The sequence below is a fragment of the Bos mutus genome, chromosome 7 (genome assembly GCF_027580195.1).
Source record: "Bos mutus isolate GX-2022 chromosome 7, NWIPB_WYAK_1.1, whole genome shotgun sequence".
Lineage (NCBI taxonomy): Eukaryota > Metazoa > Chordata > Mammalia > Artiodactyla > Bovidae > Bos > Bos mutus.
Genome location: NC_091623.1, coordinates 104,127,574 through 104,132,895, shown reverse-complemented (window position 1 = coordinate 104,132,895; position 5,322 = coordinate 104,127,574). Strand labels below are relative to the sequence as shown.

Here is a 5,322-nt window from a genome sequence, read left to right as displayed (position 1 = left end):
GATGTTCTTTGCTCCCAATCTTTCGCTTATTCATGACAGTAAATTTGCTTCTAAACCTGATCAAAGATATTGTATAGAAAGAACTGCCAGTTAATAAACTTCAATTCTTAAATTTTTTCAGCTTATTTTGTCCTGGTGCATGCACGCGTGCATGCTTAGTCACTTGGTCATGTCCAGCTCTTTGTGACCCCGTAGACTGTAGGCTGCTAGGCTCCTCTGTTGATGGGATTTTCCAGGCAAGAATATTGGAGTGCGTAGCCATTCCCTTCTCAAGGGGGTCTTCCTGAACCAGGGATTGAACCTGGGTCTCCTGCATTGCAGGTGGATTCTAAGGACAGTCTAATGCTCAAATCCTGTCAGTATCTTTTTTCTCATTTAAATCTGTCACTAGTGAAGGCACTTGAATCTCAGTAACCTTGAGTTCTTTGATCATCAGCCTGTGAGAATAAATGAGGTCAAACTTTTAATTGACAAATTAAATGGGCTCCAGCACACTGGCTAATATACACCTTGAAGCTTGGTGCTCTGTAGCATGGACACACTCATGAGCACCCATGAACACCTTCCTGAAGATTTGAGACAATCCACTGCATAGTTGGGAAGGAGGAAAAGACAGACGTGTTGCTAAAATGAATCTTTCCAGAGGGCAGATCACTTAGGGCACTATCCATGAAGACCTTTGATACTATAGTCACAAAGAGAGCAAATGTCATCAGGAAAATATCAGATGTACCCACGTGGTTCCTCTTGCCTGAGCCATGTTGTCATTGAGTACTGATTCTTCAGGCTGAGGGTTTGTCATCTCTGGGTCCTGGTTCTTCCAGGGGCAACTATGCTCCAGGAGGAATCCAGTGGATTTGACATGGCTTAGGGGTTTTGGTGAGATAGGGAAGCAGAAAGAGTGAGCCCTGAATGCTCAGAGCAGTATGAGGAAAGGCACATTTGGGCTAAGGAAACTAAACTTTATTGGTAAGCCTCTCTGAGCAGGCTGTGAGAAGTCAGGGGCAAAAATAAAGAGAAGGTAGACTGTTGCAAACTAAGTTCTATTTAACAAGCACTTACTGACCATATTTTATGGTCCATAAAATATTCACTATATTTTATGTGTGAACCTTGCATTATGTTTGAGTATATTAGTTATTGCTTAGAGCTGGACATTAGAATTGTCTGTAGAATTTGTTTTTGAAAAAGTGCACCTATGTCCTTTCTTGGTCTACATATACCTCATCGATTTCTTTGGGGACACAATTTGTAGATCTAAATGAAAATAATACAAAAACCAGGTCAAAAAGTCCTCTACAGCTGATTCTATGCCCATGCCCATTTAAGACCTTCTCTGCCGTTGTGAAATGGAAAATTCACAGTGCTTGTTCTTGAGATGCTAATAGCCTAGTAGGAGAATCTGGTATGTCAACAATTAAGACTTCTAAGGGGTTAGAATGTTCATGAGTAATGTAAAGATCCCAGCATACCCTATCCCCAGTCTTTTTACACTTGTGTAGACAAAGGAAATGGTCTAATTTTTCTTCTAAACTTCTTTGGTTTGGTGTCAAACTATACTATCTCATTTTTTCCTCTTGTTTTCCTACTTTCTGCATCTATTACATTATAAAAGAAGTATCTACTCATTGATGGTGGATTAAAAAAATTATTGAGGTGAAATTGAGTGGAATATTTCTGATTGCTGATTTTTGTTTTCTCTTATTCTGGGTGGTTTTGATAATTAGTATTTTTGTTTAAAAAACAGCCATTTTATTTGTTTTTGTATTTATCTTTTTTAAAAAAAATTGGAATATAGTTGTTTAACAGTGCTGTTTCTGCTGTACAACAATGTGAATCAGCCATATGTATACGTATCTCCTCTCTCTCGAGCCTCCCTCTCACCACCCCCACGTTCCACTCCTCTAGGTCATCACGGAGCACCATGTGAAGCTTCCTGTGCTGTGCAGCAGCTTCCCACTAGCTGTTTTACACATTGTAGTGTATATATGGGAGAAGGCAAAGGCAGCCCACTCCAGTGTTCTTGCCTGGAGTATCTCAGAGTCGGGCACGACTGAAGCAACTTAGCAGCAGCAGCAGCAGCAGTGTATATATGTCAATGCTACTTTCCAAATTTGTCTCACCCTTGCCGTCCCCCTTTATACCCACGTGTCCATTCTCTACATCAGTGTCTCTGCCCTGCAAATAGGTTCATCTGTACCATTTTTTTCTAATATCCCATATATATATGTGTTACTATACAGTATTTGTTTTTCTCTTTCTTATTTGAATGAATGTGAAAGTCATTCAGTCGTGTCCAACTCTTTGTGACCCCACAGACTATACAGTCCATGGAATTCTCCAGGCCAGAATACTGAAAAAGGTAACCATTCCCTTTTCCAGGGGATCTTCCCAACCCAGGGATCTAACCCAGGTCTCCCACATTGCAGGCAGATTCTTTACCAGCTGAGCTACCAGAGAAGCCTTTCTGACTTACTTCACTCTGTATGTCAGACTCTAGGTTCATCTGTATCAGTACAAATGAGCTAGTTTCATAGAACAAAATGTTTTTCTATATATCTTTGTCATTCAGATAACACATAGAAACTCTATCCTATCTCCAGTTATGTCATTTCTTTTTCTCAGTACTTTCCCTCCAGTAAGCTTAGCTGGAGCTTGTCTAGCTCATAAGATAGTGTTTTTTTACTTTATTTACCATTTTTTTAAATCACAATCGTGTTTTCTTTAAAAAGAAAAATATTTATTTTTGACTGTGCTCAGTCTTCTTGCTGCTTAGCAGGCTTTCTGTGGTGGTGGCGAGTGAGGATTGCTTTCTAGATGCAGCGCCCGGGCTTCTCTGGGGTGGCTTGCCTTGTGGAGCATGGGCTCTAGGCAAGCAGGCTTCTCTAGTGAGCTCAGTAGTTGAGGTGCAGTGGCTTAGTTGCCCCGCGGCTTGTGGAATCTTTCTGGACCAAGAATCAAACCTATGTCCCCTGCATTGGCAGGCAGATTCTACCAACAGGGAAGTTTGTCATCATCTTTTGTATTATGCTTTGATGATTACTTATTTATTCTTTCATCTTTTTTCATTTGGTTTATTATGTTCTGTTTCAGCTTTTGTAGGGAGATGCTTATTTAAAGTTCAAAAAAATGAATTCAGTTTGGCTATAATTCTCAGCACCATTTTAGCTCAGTTGTAACATATGATATTTTGATTGTCATTCAGTTGTAAGAATACCCAATTCTTACAAGAATATTTCCAGTTTGATTTTCTTTATAGCACATGAATTATTCTAAGCTTCCACATCTCTAAGATTCTTCTTGTTGTTGTTTTCTAACATAATAAATTGTTGCCATTGGTCCTTTGTGGTGTAGAACCTTCCCACTTTCTATATGTTACATGAGTTTTGAAACATGTATATTTATTACTTACTGGGTGAAGGGATATATATGTCCCAGTTTGTTATAAATTTGTCTTATACATATGTAAGGCTTCAATTTTTTTTTTTTTTTTTTACTTTTATTTGCATTTATTTTTTGCGGCATTTATTCCTGGGCCATGTTTTTGTTTCTTCAGTTTCTTCTGGGATATCGTTTTCTTCTGTGCAACCTCCTCTTCTGGTTTAGGAACGATCTGTTCTTTTCCAGTAAGGATCATCTCAATGTGGCAGGGAGAGCTCATGTAGGGGTTGATCTGACTGTGAGCTCTGTAAGTCCTGCGCCGCATCATGGGGGCTTTGTTCACCTGGATGTGCTCAATGACCAGAGAATCTACATCTAAGCCCTTAAGTTCAGCATTACTGTCTGCATTTTTGAGCATGTGTAGTAAAAATTCAGCACTCTTTTTTGGGCCGCCGACCCTGCATCCAGCCCCACTGTTTGGCCTGTGCACACCTACCAGCTCCACCGTTGTAACGACAGAATGGCACACGTTGCTTCTTTAAAGTGACATCCTTCAGATACTTGGTGGCTTTTCAGATATGCATACCCTTTATGGCCTGGGCAGTTTCACGAGTGTTCTTAAAATGAACACGATTTGAACCTCTTGATTTGCATGGTTTTGTGGGGTTTTCTGGGTCAAGTGAATAGTGTACCACTTTTAGGGGTCACCTCAGGCTGCTTACTGGAAAAAAAAGAGGCATCAATTTTTTACTATACAAGTGGATTAAAAATCTGTCACCAAAGTTTTTCTTCTATTTCTCAAACTATGCATATGGAAGAACATGCAAGATGTTTCAACCTTTAATTTCAAAATAATTTTTTTGTTTCCAGAAAAGTGGTTTTAATAATAAAAAGAATATATATTCTTGCCCTAGATTCATGGATTGTTAATATTTTACTGACTTTGTGTTTTATCATTAATAAGTATAGTCTGTATGAGTGTACACACATGCGATTTTTTCTGAACTATTTGCGAGTGTTGCGTCATGGCCCTTTAAACTGAATACTTAAGTATATATTTCCTAAGAACAGGATACCTTCTTAAATAAAGGGCAGTTATCAACTTCAGTGGGCATCCTAGGTGACACAGTGGTAGAGAATCCACCTGCTAATGCAGAAGACACAAGAGATGAAGGTTCGATTCTGGAGTCAGAAAGATCCCCTGGAGGAGGAAATGGCAACCCGCTCCAGTATTCTTGCCTGGAGAATTCTATGGACAGAGGAGCCTGGCAGGCTACAGTCCATGGGGTCACAAAGAGTCAAGCATGGCTGAGCACATGTACAAACATCAACTTTAATAAATATAATATTAACATATTAGTTAAATGTATTATCTACATTGCATTTTTATCAGTTGACCCAGTGTCATTTATAGTATTTCTCCTTTTAATACAGACTCCAGTCTAGAGTCAGGTGCTGCATTTAGTTGTCATGTATTCTTTAATTTGATACATTTCTCTAGCCCTCCCTGTTTTTAAGATATCGACACATTTGAAGAATAAAATCTGCATTCTCCTCTCTCCTTTTTAATGGGCTCTTTCTTGTTTTTAATTTATCTTCCCTCGGGGTTGTTTTTAAATTATGTGTTCTGAGCTGGAAAACTGCACAGTGGCCTGTCATTCTTGGGGACTCACGAGTATGTCTGCCCCTCATCAGTGATGTCAACTTTGATCACCCAGTCAAAGCGTTGTCTTATTTCTCCACAGTGTATGTTTTTACCTTACAACTTGGTACTTGAAAACTGATTAACAGGAATAATCTTGAATTCAACTCAATTCTGATTAAATTGAGATTGGATGGACTCAATGCAAAATTTGATTTAAATGATGACGCCACATACATAGAAAGGGAGCATGAAAAGATATATTACTCAAATGAAGATGTTTTATTTATTTATTTATT

The 5,322-nt window shown here is 38.9% G+C and overlaps 1 pseudogene; it reads right to left on the bottom strand.

Annotated features, from left to right (window-relative positions):
• Nucleotides 1–3,499: 3,499 nt before the first annotated feature.
• On the bottom strand, nucleotides 3,500–3,965 carry LOC102284918 (large ribosomal subunit protein uL22-like; annotated as a pseudogene).
• Between the last annotated feature and the right edge of the window lie 1,357 nt (nucleotides 3,966–5,322).